We start from the raw sequence: 25,413 nt of genomic DNA, 5'->3' as shown, positions 1-25,413 counted from the left end.
AAAGTTTATTTCATGTAGAGAAAAGTTCACGCACTTTCATGCAGAGAAAAGTTCCTTTCATGAAGAGAAAAGTTCACGCACTTTCATGGTTGGCTCATGGTATTAGTACGACAGTTTTTGATGCTATGATTTTGGTCCGTGGTATTGCATCCAAAAGTGTTGATCTCATGCACTTTCATGGTTGGTTCATGGTATTAGTCCGATAGTTTTTGATCCTATGGTTTTGGTTCGTGGTATTGCATCCAAAAGTGTTGATCTCACGCACTTTCATGGTTCGTTCATGGTATTAGTCCGACAATTTTTGATCCTATGGTTTTGGTCCATGGTATTGCATCCAAAAGTGTTGATCCCAAGTATTGGGTTCGCGGTATTGTGTTATTATGGTTTTGGACCGTGGTATTGTGAAAGGCCTAAGACTATATAAGAGGAAGAAGATCATTTGGCAAAGTATCATCGAATGAATTGAATATCTAGTAAGTGCTAGATCTGAAATATTTGTGATTGGGTTATGGTGCAGATCTGGATCTGAATGAAGGAGGAACCTTAGCGCATAAAGAAGGATAAGTTCTATTGATGGGTCATAATATTTATGCTTGAATAATAGTATCTTTGTATGATTTTGATCTTTTATATGAGGCACATGCTTGATCTATAAATCTGACAATCTGGGTTAATTAGTGTCTGAATATTTTAAAGAAGGAATTATCCTTTATCGATCTGCACGCAGGTTTCAGGTTGTTGAAGTAGCATATATATTTAAATTATGATCTAGCTTCCTCTGTCTATTGCTGCAGTATTCTGGGTTCAGAATTTGGTGTGTGGTTACTGTTACTGTGTTCTGGGTACAGCTGTCAGAGAAGTGTTTACTTGATCCAGTGCTAATTGGGAAAAGGAGATTGTTTGATGCAGATATACTTGATGATTGATTGATGTTCATGGACCCAGTCTGAAAATTTATGAAAAGTGGTCCTTGAAAGAAAAGAAGTAGGGGGTTGTAACTCCCTTCCAGGAGAGAGAGTTGTAGCTCTCTGCAGGTTGCAGCCTGCGTACTGGTAAAGGACTGCACCAGTACAAAATCATTGTAAAAGGAGTTTATAATTGAAAGAATATAGAGATATATTGCAGCAAGTGGTTTTCACCCACATTGGGTTTCCACCTTATATCTGGTGTTCTTTGGTGTGACTATCTGTTTTTCTTGTTCATGCTCATTATTTTATGGTACTGACATACAATAATTCAAAGTATAAATATATTGAAAAAGAATTAGATAATACTGATTCACCCCCCCTCTCAGTATTATTTCCAACAATTGGTATCAGAGCAGGTCCTTCTGAAGGAGCTTGATCGCTTGAAGGAAGATCTATCATCATGAGCAACTACGAGAGGGAAGCATCAATCAGGCCACCGATTTTTGATGGGACAAACTTCGTGTATTGGAAGGTAAGAGTTACTGCCTATCTTCAATCTTTGGGTACAGAAGTCTGGGACATCGTAGAAACAGGGTATACTTTTCCATCAGCTACTCCTACAGATCCAGCTGAGAAGAAGAAATATGAAACAAATGCAAAGGCAGTCAATACTCTTCTAGGATGTCTATCTCAATCAGAATTTGTGAAAGTTATGCAGTATAAATCCGTAAAAGAAATATGGGACAAGATTGTTCTGAGCTATGAAGGAGATGATCAGGTAAAACGTGCAAAACTTCAAACCCTCAAGATTCAATATGAAAATCTCAAGATGTATAATGATGAAAGTGTGGCTAACTATTTTCTTCGTGTGGATGATATTGTTAATTGTATGAAAAATTTGGGTGAAGAAATAAAAGAGGCTGTTGTGGTTGAAAAAGTTCTAAGATCTTTGTCACCTAGGTTTGAATCTAAAGTTTCCGCTATAGAAGAAAAGGAGAATCTACAACATCTTAAAATGTCACAACTACATGGAATTCTAACTGCTTATGAAATGAGAAAAGGAGGTCCATCTGACAGGAAAGAAGCTGCCTTCAAGGCTTCAGGTAAAGGAGAGTACTATGAATCAGGACATGGGCCAGAAGAAGAAGAAGAATCAAATTTTGTCAAAAATCTTCAACAGGGTGCTGGACGGTTCAGAGGTAAGTTACCCTTCAAATGCTTTGCTTGTGGAAGAGTAGGTCACTATGCTGCCAAATGTCATCATAAGGATAAGATCGACAAGGGAAAGGAACCTATTAGATGGAACAAGAAACAGAATGCAAATAAGAAAAGCTACTACACTCATGAAGACAGTGATGGTCTATCAAATAGTGATGAAGATGAACGAGGTAATGACTATAAACTTTTAATGGCCTTTGAAGATGATGATTACATGGATGCTATAGATGTGGATAGTTTTTATGAAGAGATTTCTAGACTCAAGACATGTATAGAAGAAAAGAATGTGATCATTGATACTCTACAATTTCAAATTGATGAAAAAGAAAAATTTCTTGAAAAGTTAGAATGTGAAATTGTTGGCCTTAGAAAAGAAATTGAGAAAACAAAGACTATTAATCTTAAGTTTGTCAAAGGATCTGAAACTCTGGATGAGATCATCAATGTACAACGTTCTCCGCTAAACAAGACAGGTCTGGGGTATAATGGAGAAACATCTCAAGCATCAACCTCAAAGAGTTATCTTGATGCAGCAAGAAGGAATGAGCAAAAGCACAATGGAGATCACCAGGTAAAGCAGGGACGAATTACATCAAGAACTAACAAATACTACTAGGTAAACCAGAGGAAATCTGTCTTAAGGGTGAACAAAAGCTACAACCAGCCACAGGTAAAATCTTCTCAATTTGCTTCAAGAATGGATGACAATAAGAATTACAATCATTTGGGTGGTAGATTTGATAACTGCAGAAGTTTCTTCAATGGCCAATGTTTCTCTTGCCATAACTTTGGTCACAAAGAAGTTCAATGTGTTGCATATAAAACAATCATGACTAGAGAAGCTCAAAAACAAATAAGTATGATTGGGATTACAAAAAGGACCTATAACAACTTTTCGGCTCTTGAAAATGAAATTGAATGTTCTATTTGTAATAACTTCGATCATGAAGATTCTGAATGCAGGAGCAGATTTCAGCAGACAAAGGAACAAGCCTCAAGCACCAGAACATGGAGAATAAAGGAACCACAATCAGAAAGATGTGGGATAGCCTTTTATGCAAAGGGATGGGAAAATCTATGGTACATCGACAGTGGATGTTCGAAGCATATGACAGGTGATAAAGAAAAACTTGAATCATGTTCTGCTTTAGAAAAGGGAAAGAAAGTTTCTTTTGGAAATGATACTCCAGCAGCTATAAAAGGAAAAGGCACAGCTCAGTTAAAAGAAAAGGTCAAATCTGGAAATGTTTTGTATGTTGATGGCTTGAAGCATAACCTTCTGAGTGTCAGTCAGATGTGCGATCAAGCAACCGAGGTAATATTTCGATCAAATGGATGTAGCGTTTGTGATCTTGATACAGGGAAAACAGTGATCAAAGGTAGAAGAACTCCAAATAATCTATACATATTTGAAGAAGGACAACAACAATGCTATTTGAGCAAGGATGATGAACATTGGTTATGGCACCGGAGGTTGGGGCATCTAAGCTTTTCACAAATAAGGAAGGCATGCAAATATCATGCAGTTCGTGGTCTTCCAGATATCAAAATTCCAGACACTATATGCAAATCATGTTAGTTTGGTAAGCAAACCAGAACCAACTTCCCGGAGAAGGAAGGATCAGCCAGCAGGCCTCTTGAACTAGTCCATACAGATGTATGTGGTCCTTTCAGGACGAGGTCACCTCGAGGAGAAGAATACTTGATATTATTCATTGACGATTTCTCCAGGTTTGTTTGGTTAGGACTTTTGAAGCACAAAGACGAAGCACTCGAAAAATTCAAATCCTTCAAAGCCTTGGTTGAAAATGAATCAGGTTACAAAATTAAGTGCCTCAGGTCCGACAGAGGTGGGGAGTTTACCTCAAATGAATTTTTCGATTTCTGTGAAGAACATGGGATAAGAAGGTGTCAAGCCAGGGTAACTCCAGAATGGGTAGAAGAAAAACTGACTCATTATTTCATTAGATAACTATTGTTTATATACATAAAATGGACGGATCAGTTCATCTTCTTGATGACTGTTCATGTTCCTGTTTACCCAACCGTTTGAAGATTAGGTGTGAACATTCCCCCCCTTAATCTGAAGGGATGTTGGTGAGTCCAAGCATCATTCTGAACCTTTCAAGCTTTTCTCTTCCAAGCGCTTTGGTGAAGATGTCTGCAATTTGCTCATTTGTGGAACAATGACAAAGATGGATTGTTTTGGCCTCAACATGATGTCGGATCAGATGATATTTAGTATTGATGTGCTTAGTACGATCATGGAACTTTGGGTTCTTGGCCAACTTTATTGCAGAGGTGTTATCAATCATGAGTGGAGTTGATTGTACTTGTTTTACCTGCAAATCTTCAAGAATTTTCCTGAGCCACACAATTTCTTTCGTTGCTTCAGCTGCTGCCACGTATTCTGCTTTTGTTGTGGAATCTGCTGGAACTGATTGTTTGCGTGATCTCCAGGAGACAGCTCCTGATCCAAGACTCATAGAATATCCTGAAGTAGATACCCCAGTTTCTTTGTCTCCATCGAAGTCTGAATCAGAGTATCCAATCAAGTTGAAGTCGTCCACCTGTGTATACTTGATTCCAAGGTCTTGAGTTCCCTTCAAGTACCTTAGAACTCTTTTTGCAGCAGACCAATGTCCCTCACAAGGCTTTTGCATCAACCTGGAGAGGATTCCAACAGCAAATGAAATGCCTGGTCTGGTAGTAGTGAGGTAGATGAGACTTCCTACAAGCTGTCTATACTTTGTTGCATCCTCAAATTCCTTTCCTTAAATAGATGTGAGCTTCAAGTTTTGTTCCATTGGAGTAGAAAGAGGATTGCACTCTGTCATGCCAAATCTGTTTAACAAATCTCCAATGTATTTCTTTTGAGAAAGAAATATGGACTTTGGATGTTGGGTTACTTCAATGCCAAGATAGTAATGAACATAGCCCAAATCAATCATTTCAAAACTTTTTCCTAATTCTTTCTTTATGGATGCAATATAGCTTTCATTGTTCCCTGTCATTAAAAGATCATCTACATATACCACAAGATATACAACTGTTTTTCCAACTTTCTTGACAAATAAAGTTGCATCATCAAGATCAAAATGTTTGAAGTTGAGTTTCAGAAGATGCTCAGTTAGTTTTTCATACCAGGCTCGTGGTGCTTGTTTGAGGCCATACAAGGACTTCACAAGTTTGCATACTTTATGTTCATGTCCTTTCACAGCAAATCCTTCAGGCTGGGACATAAAAACATTTTCTTTTAGATCTCCATTCAAGAATGCAGTTTTTACATCCATTTGATGGACTTTCCAACCGTTCTGAGCAGCTAGTGCAAAGAGTGTCCGGATGGTGGCCCATTTTGCTGTGGGGGCAAAAGTTTCCTCATAATCAACCCCTTCCTTCTGTGCAAAACCTTTTGCCACAAGCCTGGATTTGCGCTTGTCAAGTGAGCCATCAGCTTTGTACTTGTTCTTGTAGACCCACTTGCAGCCAATTGGTTTGGTTCCAAATGGAGGATCAACTAGCTTCCAAGTGCCATTCTTTATGAGGGCATCATACTCCTTCTGCATCGCTTCTTTCCATTCATCATGAGAAGCAGCTTCTTTGAAGGAAGTTGGTTCAAAATCTGTAGACAAGTTCAATTCACAATCATAAGTAACATCCATATCAACAGGTGAATTAGAGTTATCTACATCACCTCCATCTTGTCGGTTTGTATTTCTGGTTCCTATTTTTCCAATTTCATCAGGATGAACACTTTCAAGTGTCTTTGTCAGCCACTTTGGGGGACCTTTCTGAGATGGTCCAGGCTGCTCTGTTGATTGAGTTGGGACTGAATCAAGATTGAGTCTCCCAATTCTATCAATTACATCACTTAAAGGATCATCCGGTGTTGGAGTTTCATGCAAGGGAGATTGTTCTTCAGAAGAAGATTCCACATGTTGATCTAGTATAGGAATCCCCCCTTCAAGATGTGGAATCTGATTATCAAACTCTTGAAATGCTTTCGTTTTTGTGAATTTATCCAAGCGATCAAGTTGCTGCTCAACAACACTGTCAGATTTGGATGATTCAAGAAAAATGGCATCTCTAGATACAACAAACTTTTTATGTACTTCATCATAGAGATGGTATGCTTTAGAGGTGTTTGAATACCCCAGGAAGATACACTTACGACTTCTAGCACCAAGTTTGTTTCTATGTACCTTTGGTATTAAAGCATAACAGGTGGAACCAAAAATCCTGAGATGTTTTACCGAAGGAACATGTCCATACCACAATTCATAAGGAGTCTTGTTTCTTATAGCACTAGATGGACATCTATTCTTTATATATGCAGCACATAGAACAGCATCAGCCCAAAACATTATCTTTACATTTTTGAAGAAAAGCATGGATCGTACCATATTCAAAATTGTTCTATTCATTCTTTCTGCTACACCATTATGTTGGGGATTATAAGGTACAGTTGTTTGATGTTTGATCCCATGTTGGCGAAGATAGTTTTAAAATTCATTTGATGTATATTCTTTTCCATTATCAGTGCGAATAGACCCAATATGAGATTGTGCATCATTTTCAATCCACTTATGAAAATTCTTGAATGTTTGAAAAGCATCAGAATTGTTCTTCAATAAATAAACCCAACACATTCTGGTGTAATCATCAATAAATGTCATGATATATTTATTTCCATTTGCAGAAGGAACAGGCATTGGACCACATAAATCTGAATGAATGAGTTCAAGCTTCCTATGTGCTCTTGAATGTGAATCATGAAAATACTGTTTGCTATGCTTTCCTAGAATGCAAGCATCACATTGCTTATGTTTTCTAGGAATTGTAGGCAAACCAGCAACACCATTTTTCTTCAACAAGCGGAGACTATCATAGTTTAAATGTCCAAATCTAGCATGCCATAATAAACTTGACGGAAGTGTACCTTCTTCATGATGAGAAATATATGAGAAATGTTGTGCATGAGCAGAGGTTCCTTGCAGTTTAAGAAGTCTTTCTTCTTCTATACCCCTCATGACAAGTGAGTGGTCAGATGCCTTTCTTACCTCAAGCTTTCCATCAAACATATGAATGGAGTGACCTTGCTGGCGGATGTGGACCAGGGACAACAAGTTTCTCTTGAGCTGTGGGAGATATAGAACATGATCCAGAAGAAAGTTTGGAAGACCAGGCAGTTTAAGCCTGATTGTGCCAAGCCCTGATGGCTTGATTTTTGACTGATCTGCAAAGTATACTGCTCCATCAACATTGTCAGTGAAATCTTCAAAAAAATCTTTCCTATGAGTCATATGACAGGTTGCTCCTAAATCAAGCAACCAATCATTTTTCGAAGAAGCAAGTGAAGCATTAAACAAATCTTCATTTACTCCAATGTTACATTGTGCCTCAATATAGTGAGCGGATTCAGGTGCTTTACCTTTGTCTGTGTCATCAGTTTTACCTTTCTGCTGGTTTCTTCTCTGCTCAATTTTGTCCCATGGTAGCTTGCATGTAGAAGCATCATGTGATCCATTTCGTTTGCAGCGAATGCAATGCAGATCTGCCTTTTCTCCTTGAGAATGTCTGCCCCCCTTGCCTCTGAAGTATCTTCCTCTTCCTCTTCGTCCACCTCTTCCTCTTGTAGAATCTTGAGCAGGATGCTTTTCTTTATGAGCAAGGAAAACAGTCTCTTCAGAAGATTCAGGGACTGTCTTCTTTCCAAAGGATTTCTCTCTTTCAGCAAACTTTTTCACAAGAGAGTCAAAGGTTATATCTTTAAGATTTCCATTTGCTTGTAATGACTGAAGATAATTGGAGTAGGTAGGATAGAGTGCTTTGAGAAAGGCAATAAGAGAGATATCCAGCTCAACCTTAGTGGATTTAATATCATGCATTATAGACTTTATTTCAGATGCAAGAGCAAGAGGATCATTATTTTTCAGTTCAAGAGTGAAGAGTTTAATCATGAGCTGAACAACTTCAAGTGCATAATGTGAATCATAGAGTTCTTTCAGCTTTTGTAAAGCTTCAAAGGCAGTGGAATAGGATGAAATATGACAACTTACTTCTTCATTTACAGATGCTGCGATCAATGCATAGGCTTTGCTATTCTTGTTTTCCCAAATGAAAAGTTCTTTATCTGATGTAGGCTGCACAGGGTCTTTGTCTTCTTCTCCGACACACACTCCCTTCCACAACTCATTGTAGATGAGGGTGTGTTTTACCATCCGGGACCATTCAGGATAGTTCTCCTTGCCAGTGAGAACTATTCCTACCATAGAAATGATTGAATGCATTCTATAAAAGAATGTCTCTGCTAAAAAAAAACTTTTGTTGATAAAAAAACTTCTACTGAAAAAATCCTTATGCCACAGCCTTATGCACTTTATTTTCTTCTAACGTTTGATAGAAGCATCAGCATTTCTTATATCACTGCAATATTACTATGTTTTGAAAAATGCGCAATGGATCACTTCAATATATCACTTCATTCTATTAATATATCACTTCAATATATCAATATATTATGCAATTGAAAAAAATGCGCAAGGGATATATCACTTCAATATATATATCAATGCAAAACGCATAAGGGATATATTACTTCAATATATATTACTTCAATATATATCAATGCAAAACTATTATGAAAGCAGCGCAATATGTAAAACTTTTGAATGATACTGCGCGTTTTAATCTTCACAGTCTTCACTGTTACAACACATTGAGTCTCTTGAGTCTCTGGCTGTGGATCACATCAAATCAGGCAACTACCACCACTGAAGCTTATAAAAAAAATAGCCATAGATTCGTTACATTAGGCACTAAAACAATACCAAACAATGATTCAAAAACTGCTCCAACGTGCTCTCTTAATACCGCTGCCTCTTAATACCGCTGTGACTGCTCCTTTGTCTGGACGGAAGTTTTGAGGGCTCCGGGCTCTTCAACAGGCGGCAGTCTTCGCATCCAAGGCAGAGGCACTTAAGCAACGGCAGAAGAGTTGGGAGATGCTACCTAAGCGAACTCTGCGAGCGTCCAGAAGCGCAACGAGTGGGGAATTCAATGGCTTCTCTGTCACCACAAACCATAAATCCCAAAGAGCCAAGAGGTGTGCGCATAAAATAGTATTATCAACAAGGGTACAAGGAATGTGATACAGAGATTAAAAGGGAGAGCGTACAAAGGAATAGGAAGAGAGCCGGATGGGTAATGTGCTGCTGCGAAGAGGAGTGGATGGTCGTCGTCGGATAAAGATCATGGAAGCCGACGGATCGATGATGAATGAGAAGAAACCTTCTGCGGGTGTCCCTACAATTACAGGATTCAAAGTGCCACACGGTGGAATAGGGAACGAAAATATGTGCATCATACAAATAGGGTGATGATCAGAGATTTTACGATGCCATTCTCAGACAGGTTTACCCGTCTCTCCACAGAAATGAACCAAACAATATTTGTGATTGCATTTTCGAAGTTGAATGGGCAACCGGTGAAATCACAAAGCTTGATATTGAACGTATTTTTTTACTGACACCGGGAGGTGTTGAGGATCACCCAGGAATAAAGTTTCTTGGTATAACCAGTCAAGGTATAACCCCCACATTCATGCACACAGAATCAACATCATGACATATGCAGCGCTCAGGGCAGAGCAGCGCTCAGGACAGAGGTAGGAGTTACAACTATTTTTAGAACCTGGGACCTATGCTCTGATACCATGTCAGGCCAGGGTAACTCCAGAATGGGCAGAAGAAAAACTGACTCATTATTTCATTAGATAACTATTGTTTATATACATAAAATGGACGGATCAGTTCATCTTCTCGATGACTGTTCACGTTCCTGTTGACCCAACCGTTTGAAGATTAGGTGTGAACAGAAGGGAATTCTCTACAGCCAGAACTCCTCAGCAAAATGGAGTGGTGGAAAGGATGAACAGAACAATCCAACAAATGGCCCGTGCTATGCTTGATGAGTCCAGAACTCCCGCAACTTTCTGGGGTGAAGATGCATATGCTGCGGTTGTTATTCTCAATAAAACAAATGTCTGAGTGAACAACACTCAAACTCCTCATGAACTCTGGTATGGTGATACTCCTTCGGTAAAACACTTCAAAATCTTTGGGAGAAAATGCTATATTAAGAATACTGATGAGAAACTTGGCAAACTTGAACCTAGAGCAGATGAAGGCATTCTTCTTGGTTATTCTCCACACAACAAAGCATATAAGTGCTACAATAAAAGACTTGGAAGAATTGTTGACAACATTGATGTAGTGGTTCATGAAAAAGGATACATTCCTAGGAAAGTAAATCATGAAAATATCGAAGAAGATGAAGACTACCCTCAAAGACAGAATGATGAAGAAGAAGAACCTCAAGAAGCACAAGAGAAACAGATAAGGGTAGAAGAGAAGACTCCATCCAGGTACGTTCAGAAGAACCATCCAGAATCTCAGATTTTGGGGCAAAAAGAAGCAGGTGTACAAACAAGAAGAACAATTGCAGAAGCTTCAAGCTATTTGGAATTACTCTCATCCACTGAACCACAAAATGTAAAAGATGCATGCAAAGATGAATGTTGGGTCAAAGCAATGGATGAAAAACTTGAGCAGATCGAAAAGAACAACACTTGGGAGTTGGTTCCTAGACCAAAGGATAAGAATGTTATAGGGACAAAATGGGTCTTCAAAAATAAGTTGAATGAAAATGGGGAAGTAATTAGAAACAAGGCCAGACTTGTTTGTAAAGGGTATGCGCAGCAAGAAGGAATAGATTTTAAAGAAACTTTTGCTCCTGTTGAAAGACTTGAGGCCATCCGAATGTTCCTTTCTCTCTCAAGCTTTCAAAAGTTCAAAGTATTTCAAATGGACGTGAAATCAGCCTTTCTGAATGGAGACTTAGAAGAAGAAGTATACATTGAGCAGCCAGATGGTTTCATCCTTGGAAATGATCCAAATCTTGTATGCAGATTGAAAAAGGCTCTCTATGGTCTTAAACAAGCTCCAAGGGCTTGGTACTATCATTTGGACAAATATCTTCATCAACAAGGTTTTTCAAAAGGATCCGCAGATAACAATCTTTATAAAAAAATTGAAAATGACAAATTGCTAATACTTGTTGTGTATGTAGATGACATTATCTTTGGTAGCAATGAAGAATCTATGAGTCAAATCTTTGCCTTGGTGATGCAGAAAGAATTCGAAATGTCCTTGCTTGGAGAATTGACATATTTTCTTGGTTTGCAAATCCAACAAAATGAAGGAGGGATCTTCTTGTCTCAAACCAAGTATCTCAAGCAGATTTTGAAGAAATATGGTATGGAAGAAGCAAAACCAGTATGTACACCCATGGTCACAGGATGTAACCTCAGTGAAAATGATGAATCAACAGCAGTGCATCAACCAACTTACAAATCTATGATTGGAAGTCTACTTTATTTGACAGGTACCCGACTAGACATCATGCATGCAGTGGGAATAGTTGGAAGATTTCAGGCAAATCCAAAGGAAACTCATCTTCAGGAAGTGAAGAGAATCTTCAAATATCTTCAAGGGACTCAAAACTATGGCTTATGGTATCCTAGAGATACAGATCTCACACTTCATGCTTATACAGATGCAGATTGGGCCGGAAGCGTGGATGACAGGAAGAGCACAAGTGGTGGTGCATTCTTTATGGGTTCCCGATTAGTATCTTGGTTCAGCAAGAAACAAAGTTCAATTGATTTGTCTACAGCTGAAGCAGAATATGTGGCTGCTGCATCTTGCTGCACTCAACTCCTTTGGATGATGCAGACCTTGCAAGATTTTCAAATCACTTGTACACCACCTATCTCCATCTTATGTGATAATACAAGTGCAATCAGCATTTCAAAGAACCCAATCATGCATTCAAAGACCAAGCACATACCAATCAAATATCACTTTCTCCGAGAACAAGTGCTTGAACAAAAGGTCAAGTTGGAGTATGTTCCTTCTAAGGAACAAGTTGTTGATATACTCACCAAACCATTGCCCAGGGAGACCTTTGAATACCTCAGGCAAAAACTGGGGGTTGTTGATGCATCATCTTGTTGTTGACTCTCTTCTGATTGTTGGTTGTACGCAAGGTTCATCTGGGGTATATGCGTACATTTGCTGAGTTGCGGATTGGTCAAAGATCGAATGGCACAAGTTTAGGGGGAGCATATAATGCATTGTTGGCATTATGGAGGAAGGACAGAAGGAATATTGCTGCAATATGTCTCTATCTCTTTCATGGTCATTTATGGTGATTATCAGATGCTGCTGCTATTAGTTATTGACCTTGCTTATAGTCAGGGGGAGCATGAACAACACACTTCAGTAGAGCAGAGACTTCAGCATGTACTCAGAGGAAGCATGGACAGCGTGGTACAACTTGGCATATACAAAGGGGGAGCTCTTTCAGAGATATCAACAGATACTCAGGGGGAGTATGGGCAGAAGAATGTTTCTCTAGGAAAGAGATTATCTTGGTTTGCCCTTTGCCCTTGATGTCAAAGGGGGAGAGTGATTGGTTGTTGTTGCCATCAAGTCCAAAGGGGGAGATTGTTGGCATTATGATACATATGTTGTATTTGATGGCAACCCACTCATCTCAGATGATAAATTATAGTGCAGAAAAGTTCACGCACTTTTATGCAGAAAAAAGTTTATTTCACGTAGAGAAAAGTTCACGCACTTTTATGCAGAGAAAAGTTTATTTCATGTAGAGAAAATTTCACGCACTTTTATGCAGAGAAAAGTTTATTTCATGTAGAGAAAAGTTCACGCACTTTCATGCAGAGAAAAGTTCCTTTCATGAAGAGAAAAGTTCACACACTTTCATGGTTGGCTCATGGTATTAGTCCGACAGTTTTTGATGCTATGGTTTTGGTCCATGGTATTGCATCCAAAAGTGTTGATCTCACGCACTTTCATGGTTGGTTCATGGTATTAGTCCGATAGTTTTTGATCCTATGGTTTTGGTCCGTGGTATTGCATCCAAAAGTGTTGATCTCACGCACTTTCATGGTTGGTTCATGGTATTAGTCCGACAGTTTTTGATCCTATGGTTTTGGTCCGTGGTATTGCATCCAAAAGTGTTGATCCCAAGTATTGGGTCCGTGGTATTGTGTTATTATGGTTTTGGACCGTGGTATTGTGAAAGGCCTAAGACTATATAAGAGGAAGAAGATCATTTGGCAAAGTATCATCGAATGAATTGAATATCTAATAAGTGCTAGATCTGAAATATTTGCGATTGGGTTATAGTGCAGATCTGGATCTGAATGAAGGAGGAACCTTAGCGCATAAAGAAGGATAAGTTCTATTGATGGGTCATAATCTTTATTCTTGAATAATAGTATCTTTGTATGATTTTGATCTATTATATGAGGTGCATGCTTGATCTATAAATCTGACAATCTGGGTTAATTAGTGTCTGAATATTTGAAAGAAGGAATTATCCTTTATAGATCTGCACGCAGGTTTCAGGTTGTTGAAGTAGCGTATATCTTTAAATTATGATCTAGCTGCCTTTGTCTATTGCTGCAGTATTCTGGGTTCAGAATTTGGTGTGTGGTTACTGTTACTGTGTTCTGGGTACAACTGTCAGAGAAGTGTTTACTTGATCCAGTGCTAATTGGGAAAAGGAGATTGTTTGATGCATATATACTTGATGATTGATTGATGTTCATGGATCCAGTCTGAAAATTTATGAAAAGTGGTCCTTGAAAGAAAATAAGTAGGGGGTTGTAACTCCCTTCCAGGAGAAAGAGTTGTAGCTCTCTGCAGGTTGCAGCCTGTGTACTGGTAAAGGACTGCACCAGTACAAAATCATTGTAAAAGGAGTTTCTAATTGAAAGAATATAGAGACATATTGCAGCAGGTGGTTTTCACCCACATTGGGTTTCCACCTTATATCTGGTGTTCTTTGGTGTGACTATCTGTTTTTCTTGTTCATGCTCATTATTTTATGGTACTGACATACAATAATTCAAAGTATAAATATATTGAAAAAGAATTAGATAATACTGATTCACCCCCCTCTCAGTATTATTTCCAACACTACATAGAACTAGAAGCAACTGCTTCTAAAACTTTACAAACATATGCATACTAATTAGAAAAAATCAGTAACTAAGAGTCTAAGACTCTTAAGAGTGATAACTAGAAGTGATTCCTCCCACTCCTCTGCTTGCTTGACTCTCAAAGTTCTTCAAGTCATGTAGGCTTAAAAGAGGAGCCTCTTCTAATTGGACCCACTCTGCTAAGTTTGTAGTTTGCAAATCTATCTCTTCAAGGTCTATTGGTGAATGATCCAAACCTATCATTATAATGAGACGTTGAAATGTGAATTTAATTTTTATTTTGAACTTTAAAGTTTAAACTTTAAATTTCAAATCAGATTATGAAACCTTCAAATTCAAGCTCTCACCTAGTATTTTCTTGTTGCGAAGTTTTAGATTGTAAAGGAAAAATACAAGGTCATTTAAGCGCTTTTGTGTCAATCGGTTGCACTTCTTAGAATGTATTTTCTCAAACATGCTCCAGTTGCACTTACAACCTGAAGCACTGCATGCTTGGTTTAAGATTCAAATGGAAAATCTCTTCAAATCTGGCATATCACTACAAAAGTTTTGCCACCAAAGACCTAGCAAGTGGCAAGGGTTCGTGAGTAGATGTACTAAATACTAAATAGTAAAAACTTAAAAAGACAACAAAATTTAATAAAACATTTAACATACAAAATAAAGTTTAAACAAATTTAATGAACTGATAAAGCCTTCAAGCCTCAAAGGGTACCTGGCAACACCTTAGACCTTTCTCGTATAACACTGGTATAGGAAAATAATTTAGGTGGTGCTCTATAATCCTATAGTTGGGAAAAGACATGACTTTGAAATTCTGGATTAGGGAAGCACCTTTCCATGCATGTCATAAGTCCTCTGTGAACCTCCCCATCCTCATTAAATTTGCTCTTATCATAAAAATACTATGGGTTTAAGAAGTACCTAGCAACATGTAAGGGGGAATGCAATTTCCTATCCCAATTTGCATGAATAATGTCCCAAAGAGGCATATACTTTGCCTCCTCATCCACATATTTTCTTTTGATGGCCTCCTTTGCAATATCCATCACCTCATAAATGTAACCCATAGTGAGTTTGTCACCATCAACCATCTTGAAAGTTCAAGCTTTAAAATTTAAATTAATATGAAACATTGAAAATAAAAAGAAGCATGAAATGAAATTTAAAACATGAAAAAGTTAAAAGACTTGAAGTACCTGAGAACTCTAACAAGGGACTCCATCACAACAATAATCTCTTCGACATCTTTCCAAAAACCATCATTAAAGTGCAACAACTTCAATGCCTTCAAGGGTCTTGGAATGTTTAGATGCCATCGACTTAGGTCCCAAGGACACCCTCTTCAGATTTATCTTTTTCTCAACCACAAATTGCAAAGATATGAAATTTGTTGCAAATCTAGTCACAACAGGTCGAACAATTTCTTTACATTCAGTGTATTTTCTCATGGCGTTTAGTACAATAATGTGGTTGTATAGGTATTTGGTTATGGATTTTTCCTTCTCCACAACCTCATGTATCCAATGAAGTTTATCAATGTCTTCAAGCATTAAATCTATACAATGGGCAACACAATAGGTCCAAAAAATAGTGGGGTGCCTAATCTCAAAAAGTCTACCAGCAGCCATATAATTAGCTGCATTGTCGGTGACAATTTTTATAACATGTTCTTCTCCCACTTCTTGAATGACTTCCTCCATCATTTCACAAGGAAGTTGTGCAGTCTTAATCTTATCTGAGGCATCCACTGATTTGAGAAACATTGTACCTACTGGACAAGATACAAGGAGATCTATTAAAGTTCTATTCCTCTGATCTGTTCATCCATCACTCATGATCATGCACCCTATTTCTACCCATGATTAATGAAACTCAGATAGCACAAGCATGGCATCTTCAACACTTTCTAATAGAAAATTTGTCCTAATTATCTCTAATGAAGGTGATTTGAACCCTGGACTTGCAACAACAACTGCATCAATCATAGCTTGCCAATAAGGACTTATGGCACAGTGGAAAGGTATGTTAGAATAGTTCCAAAAGTTAGCAGTGGCCTTCCTTGCTTGACTCCGGATTTTTTTTTTCCAACTAGTGGTATCCAAGGTAGGTTGGGAACTGGGTTTTGTGCGGGGACAAAAAAAGGTGTTTATCTTTCTACCTCCAATGTTGAATGCAGGAGGATTCATTTGGCTTTGAGTTTGACTTGGACATGGAGGCATGTGCAGGAAACTTGGGAACTGCATTGAGGATTCAACAGAGGGAGATGAAAATGGGGTAGTGGAAGAAAAATTGTCAACTCCAGGAGTTCCTATTTCTTTTTTTTGCTTTTCTTTCTTTGCATTATGCTGACTCAACATATCAATGGCTAATATTGCTTGGTGTTTGACATTTTCATCAATGTTTTTGCAGAGACCTATATCATGGTTGGGTATTTGTGCAAGGTGGTACTTGAATCTATAAATGCCTCCACTACATTTCACTTTGCAAAATTTACAAAGGAGCTTAGGGTCTCCAAGAATCTTGTCACAATAAGCCCAAGCAAAGTCCTTCTCCCTCAGCATTGTTTTTGTTTTGGAATTGTGTTTAAATTGTGGCTTCTGTTTAGATTTGGAGTTGTGCCTTCTATTTAATTTGGCTCCTGTAAAATACAATAAAAAATTAAAATTAAAAATTCCATATATAACTTCGCAAAAAAGAGGGTTGGTTTTAAAGGATATGAGGTTTTGTTCAGGATCAAAGAGGAGTATGTCGAGCAACACAAGCACATTTCAACATAATATACCATTATGACCTTGAAACACAATTAGGTATATATGAGGAAATGCTACATAAAGGAAATACTATCAACATATATTGCATTTTAATATTGAATTTGCAAGTTCATTTAGCATAAGACAATTGAACCAATACATCAATAATAGATTCTCGAAGAACAAAAATACCCAAAGTTGTGAATGCATGGTTAAAGCCTTATGTTGGCAAGACATCGACCAAGGAAGGAATGCTTGATGACTTGGTCGATGGTTGGTATGAAACCATTTATTAGTGCATTTTTAAAATCTGCTTAAGCCCCATTTATAGGGTTTAAAAGTCATAACCAAAGAAATACGTCGAACATTCGATTGTTGAACAGTGAAACTTGAAACTTGCCATTGAAAACGACATTGAATCTTGAATATAGTAATATACGTATTATTTAAGCCAAGTGCCAATGTACCTCGATTGTTTAATAGTGAAGCAACTAATCCTAAAGGTAACACATGCTAAAGGTGACACACGACTGCCTAAGGGTCGATATGGAGTATGGATAGAGCACACATTGGCGACTGCCCGATATGGAGTCTAGACTTAGGATCACCTTGGCGGTTCCCCCATATTGAGTCTGGACTGTGTAATAGTGAATAGTGATTGATTACTGAAGCTCTCGACGTATGAGTTTTGGGCTTGAGAAATGAGAAATAAATTTTGGAATAACTGACATTTAGTTTTTAGCAATGCGACATATCTAAACTTGAAAAACTCATGCTCGTCGAGACAAGGTTGAAAATTGAATAAATTGGAATCAACCATAGGAATATTCTTTAATCGGCAAGTCTCAAGTCAAACTTGCATTGACCATGAGTTAAACTTGGTCAATGTGAGTTTGACTTGCAAATATTTAGATCGGATTTTTTGGAGAGCGAGCATATTCCAACTCGTGATTAATCGTGATTGATTGGCGAGTCCTGTTTCACTGCTTGTAACTGAAATCTGAACTAAAAATAGGATATCTTACAATTGAAACTAATTGTGAATTTTCTAAACTGAAATTGGCTCATCGGCATCGTTTCTATTTGTGGATGGGCGTGTTAATGGAAGAGATTCATTTTAAATCAGGGTCATGGAGAAAATATTTTATGGAAGATGCTTCTTTTATGTCAAGGAAGAGATAGTAATATTTTTATTAAATTTGAATAACAATAGTATCTACTCTGTATCTCCTATATCTCATTATTTTTATATCCTGTAACTCATACAGAAAGTGGGGTAATAGTGGACATGTAGCATCAAGCTCCACTCCTTTTAATCCAAAGTTCTGCATGAAAACCTTTGTGTCACTTGCGTCGCGAAGCCTTTGCTGTAGAGTGTGGAGTTAACACCTACCTTTGCATGACAAAAGCTACACATATCTTTTGACTTGGTTTTTTCACCTTTTGTCCATCCTTTGTTTGGAGTCTGGGACAACAAGCTCCACATACTTTTTTTCCATACCTCTATGTGAGTGTCACTTTGAACATTTTCTTTGCTTCAACCAATATCAAAAGCATTTATGGGCTTCTTTCAAGGCATGAATGCATGCTTCAATCATGGAAATTAGCAAAGTTTCTAAAAAAAAAAAACCATGGAGTTATCCAAAATGTTAGGATTCTATTGAGAGTTTTTAAGAGATAATTATTAACTGGCCCTCTATTTTTCCCTTTTCCTTAATATAAACTGCATCTCTTATTACATTTCTAATCAATAGATTTACATCAAATACTGGATCAAAGGGCCAAGGACTTTTCATAAATGCTTGCTTGTCTAGTAGAAGAATAAATCGTCAACATGTCAGCTTGGCTCCAATTCCTTGGGAATTAATAGTTGTTTTGAAACATGACTACTCTTGTTTGAATCTAGAACTATGTTGAAGCTTTGAAAATGGATTTTCCTCCAAATTGATCTTGGAAAGGTCCTTATTAAAGCCTTCTCTATATCTCCTCCACTAGAATGAATGGCTTGTATGTTGAAAAGTATAGCAGAGCTCCCTTCTGAAAATCCTGATCATCCCATTATCACCAAGAGCTCCTCATTTTCCCCAAATTGGACCCAAAACAACACTGAGTACTTAATTATGATCCAACCTGAGAAATTTTGATTGACACTGCAACTCAAGAGCTATTAAATTCAAAGTGCGCTAATATGATTCGTCATTCTTTCATTGAATAAGTATATTGTTTTTGAATTTGTCATTTGTGCTTGTAGTATGTGTTGGAAATAACACTGAGAGGGGGGGTGAATCAGTATTATCTAGCAATTAATAAATCTTCCTTAATTGATCTTTGAATTATTTTTGCATGTCAGTACCATAAAATAATGAGCATGAACAAAGAAAACAGATATTCACACCAAAGAACACAAGATGTAAGGTGGAAACCCAATGTGGGTGAAAACCACCTGCTGCAATATGTCTCTATCTTCTTTCAAATTAGAAACTCCTTTTACAATGATTTTGTACTGGTGCAGTCCTTTGCCAGTACGCAGGCTGCAACCTGCAGAGAGCTACAACTCTCTCTCGTTTTCCAGTCTTCTCCTGGAAGGGAGCTACAACCCCCTACTTCTTTTCATAAAGCATCAAATGATCATCAAGTATATAACAGTTACAGTCCACTACAGTTATCAGATCAGCAATAATAGAACTAACCCAGAACACCTTATCAACAGAGAAATTCAATCAACAGAACATCTTAAGACAGAGACGCACTTTTCCCTTCTGTGGCCTGCGTCGCGACGCAATTCACCTTCGGCTTTCCTGCGTACACCTGCAGGTATCCTTCTGCTGCACTGCGTGCCCACGCACTGTTCCTTGAACTGCACTGCGTCCTGTTGCTGCAGGGACGCACTCAAAAACACTATCGCGCCGCGTACTTTACTGCAGAGACGCACCCAGAAATGCTGTCGCGCCGCGTCCTTTTGCTCCAGGGACGCACCTGAACCTTAGTCGTTCTGCGTCCCCACGCAGATCTCCTGTTACTGCACTGCGTCCCGGACGCACCTGAACTTGGTCTGCCCTGCGTCCCCACGCAGGTCTCCTGTTACTGCGCTGCGTCCCCACGCAGCTTTTCTGATAAACACCTGCGACCTTCTGATTAGGGCTGAATAGACAGATCACTAGAGTGGCACAGATACTCAGATCTGATCATGCGCTCGAAGATCACCCTTCACAGATTCGCCTTCAACTTCATATAGATCAAGCTTTTAAGACCATAACCCAAAATTTCAGATCTAAAGATATTCAATTGCAAAGATACTTAGCCAAGTGATCTCCTTTGCTTTATATAAGCAAGCTCCTCCTCAAATCATGGAACAATACCACGAGCCGACACCATAATAACACAATATCGTCGGCTAGATACCAGGAGTAAAACACAAGAAACCCCCACGTGTGCTTTTCTCTGCCTTGAAATGTGTGCACTGGGTGGACGCACCTCCTGAACGGCTGGCCTGCGTCTCGGGACGCGGTTGCTGTATGGTTTATCTGCGGGTACGCACTTTCTGTAAGTTGTACCTGCGTACCCCTTATTTTCTTCAATAATTGATAGCTGATCATCAACCTCTGCTGCTGACTTGAAGTACAGTGATCTATCACCTGAATGGGTTGCCATCAAGGACAACACCTGTAACATATAGCCATTCCTGAACCATAATGCCAACAGTATGTGGTACTGACCTTGTTTCACTTGAAAGGGTTTTTATTCTTGGACTATGACAATGCTAGTAAGATTTAGGCCTTTTGTAGTATTTTTACCCCATGATCATTTTTGCAAGATGTATGTCCTATGTGGAAAGAAATAAGCATTTAGTTATTACCTCCTAAACTAAAGCACTGTTTCTTTTATTAGGTGCCATGTAACATCCTCTACAAATTGAGGACGAATGGGACGTAATATCCTATCCATCCCCGTAGACTATAGTCCTCCATAAAGGGGAAAAAACCCCAAAATACCCATTGTTGGGCAATTTTTGGGGAAACTAGGCTTAAAAAACCCAAATTTGGGGTTTGGAGTAAGGTTTACTTAATCACTTAAGAATATGAAACCCCTCTGGAAAATATATAAATAAAGAAGGATTGAATTCATTTTGGATCACCAAGTGGATTAATTCATTTGTTCTTGAGCATTAGGTCTGATAGTTTTTGACCCCTTCTATCTCTTGTCAATTTTGGTGGTGGAATATTCCACCCTAGTTGAAATTCCCTTATTATCTTGTTGTTTGAGCACAAGGGTCTCTGGCTGGTTAGTGAATTCTATTGGATATTGGCCTCTTATCTTTTTTGGGCACAAGATTTCTGTTAAAGGTGAATTAATTTGGAGGATAGTGCATGATAGCTTAGTTTTGTTTGGCATACACCTCTCTTGAAGGAAGCAGCAAAGTTTCTGAGTCCTTAATATCTTGTTTTGGGAAAATCAGTTACCTTAGGTAGTGGATTCGTTTCTGGCACCTGGACTAGCGAAACTCTTTGCTTTATTTAGTTTTTTCATGCATAGTTAAAAGGAGTACTTCCCTAGTTATTAATTCTCAGCCTTAGATAAGGAAGCATGTTTGCATATCTCATATCATATTCACTAGCGACAGGCTTTAATTGTCTTGTCTATCCATGCAAGGAAGGTGCATTAGGATTAGGAGTTAAGTAAGTTGAGACATTGTTGTACATGTTTCCAGATACATTTTACCTTCTAGACTAAAGGAAAAGTGAATAGTAGTCTTTGAAATTTTTAATTATTTCTTGTTTCAAACAGTAATAAATAGTGATGTGATTTGAATTTCAAATCTGTGTACTTGTTGTTACTTTCTTCAATGGCATGTGCTTCCCTATTCAGAACAAGGGGTTTTTCTACAGTATCTAGCCTCCAAAGCTTCTTCAATGCAAACTAAATATCAAATCATGCCCTTGTACTCCAAATCATATAAGGCATCACCCTAGAGAAGTTCCAAAGTAGACCAATGAGCTTTGACAGGCCAATTCCAACCCCATGTCACTATACAAGTGTTGACATCACTGCTACAAAAATTATTCTAAAGCATTGCATCCTACACCAATTCCTAAGATGGATGTCCAAAGGGGTTATAGAATGAGGCTCAACCTTCATTACCACATTTAAGACTTTTCAAAGGGATCGGTCCTTTAAACCATACCAATTTTTACATTTTCATAGTTTGGTCATGTTCCTATTTATATTTTGTATTGAAAAGTCAGTCCTATTTTACATGTTTATTAAATTTAGGAACAATTATAGGTCAACTCCAGCAAAATGTCAACAAATTTGTGGGTTAGGTTGGCATTTCTCCAAATACTATTACACATGTATATATAATCGCACATTTTCCTTTTTAGATCTTGATTGGTTGAACAAAAAGGTTCGATGCCTGTGTAATTTTGTCCCATACCTCCACATCAGCACTCATAGATAACAATATTCTTAATTCTTCATCTGTGTGCACAATAAGGTCCCTTTTGGTTGCTCTTTTTGATAGAGAAGCCTCTGACAGTACACCTTTTACGACAGAGATGTTGTTGTTGGATAGAAATCTCCAGAGGAGTCTTACACCAGACATATAAATGGCTATTGTATATCACAATAATAAGCATTAACATATGAAGATGTACAGACCCTAAACTATGTGCATTCAATCCATTACTTTTTCTTTCATGGCAGATTTCGTTCTGCATAGTAGATATGTTGTGGCACTTGAGTGTGTTCACATAAAAAATTATAAGGCCAAACCTAGATTCTCATGTGTCAAGGAAACTCAACATTGCCTTGTTCACCTAAGAAATACTTGTAACTCATCCTACGGTACTCATGTACAATCTCACTCATCCCACTTAACAATTTACCAAGATAAGGCTCATCACATCTAACCTTGGTCTAAAACAATTAAGCAACACAATTTACATCTTGACATGCTATAGCACCTGACATGTCTTAGAATGCCTTGGCACTATGTTGCATGTGTTAACATCCCCTACATTCCTTGGCATACTTTGACATTCCCTAGCACACCATGGCACTTTCTGACATGCCTTGGTAGTTTAGCATACCTTGGCATTGCCTGGCATATAACCTTGTCACTCCCTCCTTAACACACCTAGAACTCATTGAAACTCCCTCTCACACACTCTTATTCATTAATTTCCATGCATTTTGAACTAGTGCTTCCTTACGTTTCCTTGACACCCCCTAACACTCCCTAGCTTACCCTAGCACCTGACACATCTTGGCCTACCACCTTAACACTCTAGCGTTCCTTGGCACTACATAATATACCTTTTCACTCTCTCCTTAGCACACCTAGACATCACTAACACTCTTGGTCACAAACTCTTATTCACCCATTTCCATGCATTTTTACCTAGTTCTCCCTTGTGTTTCCCTAGCACTCCTTATCACTCCTTGACACGTGTTGTTACACCCTAACACCCATGACATCTTGGCATGTCACCCTAGCCTCTAGCGTACCTTGCCAATTTGTCCTTAACACACCTAGAACTCACTAAAACTTCTAATCACAAACTCTTATTTGTTCATTTCCATTCATTTTGACATAGTTCTCCCTTGTGTTTCCCTGGCACTCCCAGCTAACACTTTCTTACACGCGTTGGCACATCTTGGCTGCGTGTCGCCCTAGAACTCTAGCATTCCTTAACATTGTGAAGCATGCCTTGTAACTCCTCCTTAACATACTTGGAACTCACTAACACTCCATTCCACACACTCTTATTCCTTTATTTCCATGCTTTATGACCTAGTGCTCCCTTGTGTTTCCCTAACACTCCCTGGCACACATTGGCACAACATGGCACTTGTCACACCTTAGTATGATTTCCTAGCACTCTATCGTCTATTGGCACTACTTATCATACGTTGTCACTCCCTCCTTAGCACACCTATAACTTGTTAACACTCCCTATCACACACACACATCCGTTCATTTACATGTAATTGAAACGAGTCCTCCCTTGTGTTTCCTTGGGAATCCCTAGCATGTGTTGGTGCCACATCCTAGAACCTAGCACACATTGGCATGCCTTAGCACTTGGCATGTCTTGACATGCCTAACATTCATCGGAACTTTATAACATGTGTTAGCACTTCCTGAAATTCCTTGCACATCTTGGCACTCCCTAGTTTTCATGCCCTCATAGATAACCTTACTTTTTTTGTGACTTTGGAACCCAACCAAGTCATTGAAAAAAAAGTGTTGTGCCTAGACCAAAGTCTCCCTTTGTCTCAAACTTCTTTTTAAATCCTCTTATCACAATCATAGGCTTTCCTCCTATAAGTCCTAATATGAAAATCTCCTAACAAACTTTGTCCATGGGACACCTAGAATTCACTGACACTCCCTGGCTTAATCTCTTATTCATTCATTTCCATGCACTTTGACCAAGTTCTCCCTTATGATTCCCTAACACTCACAAACACTCCTTGACATGCATTGACACTATCTGGCATATGTCAACATGCCTTTTTATTCCTTGGCATGCCATGACACTCCTTAATTATCATTCCCTCATAACTACCCTTATTTTCTTTTAGACTTAAGAACCCAACCAAGTCCTGCCTCGACTACAACAACTTTACCAAGTTACATTTACTACAACTAGACTATGCCTTGTTCCCCTAATGGACTATAAATCATCTTAGGCTTCTCATGTCCAATATTAACTCATCCCTCTTAACAAGTTACCAAGTCAAGGCTCACATCCAATAGTGCCCTTAAAACTACTAAGCAACATAGTTAACATCTTCACATGCCATAACATATGGTACGTATAAAAATCCATTGGCACTACATGGCACACATTATCATCCCCTACATTCCTTGGCATGAGTTTCCACTCCCTAATAGACACTACCACTCCCTAACATGCCCTAACACTCTAGCATGCCTTGGCACTGCTTAGCATATACCTTGTCACTCCCTCCTTAACACAATTGGAACTTGCTAACACTCCCTATCACACACTCTTATCTATTCATTTCCATGCAATTTGAACTAGTTCTCCCTTGTGTTCTCATGGCACTCCCTGACACACATTGGCATACCCTAGGACTTGGCACATCTTGGCATGTTGCCCTGGCACTCTAGCATTCCTTGGAACTACCTAGCATACCTTGTCACTCCCTCCTTAGCACACCTAGAATTTGCTGACAATCCCTGTCACGCACTCTTATTCATTCATTTCCATGCATTTGAAACTAGTGCTCCCTTGTTTTTCCTTGACACTCCATAACTCTCCCTGGCATGCATTGGCACACCTTAGCACCTAGCACATCTTGTCATGTTTCCCTGGCCTCTAGAATGCCTTAGCACTGCCTAGCATACCTTGTCACTCCCTCCTTAGCACACCTTGAAATCACTGACACTTCCTGTCACAAACTCTTAATTGTT

The 25,413-nt window shown here is 38.6% G+C and overlaps 1 pseudogene; it reads left to right on the top strand.

Annotated features, from left to right (window-relative positions):
- LOC149239330 (exocyst complex component SEC15A-like) overlaps positions 1–25,413 on the top strand; it is a 115,964-nt pseudogene that overhangs the window by 20,993 nt on the left and 69,558 nt on the right.

This window comes from Pinus tabuliformis, chromosome 8 (assembly GCF_031772625.1).
Source record: "Pinus tabuliformis cultivar Carrire ecotype Pingquan chromosome 8, CPIR1, whole genome shotgun sequence".
Taxonomy (NCBI): Eukaryota; Viridiplantae; Streptophyta; class Pinopsida; order Pinales; family Pinaceae; genus Pinus; species Pinus tabuliformis.
The sequence above is the reverse complement of the archived record's forward strand: the minus strand, read 5'-3'. Positions and strand labels throughout refer to the sequence as shown.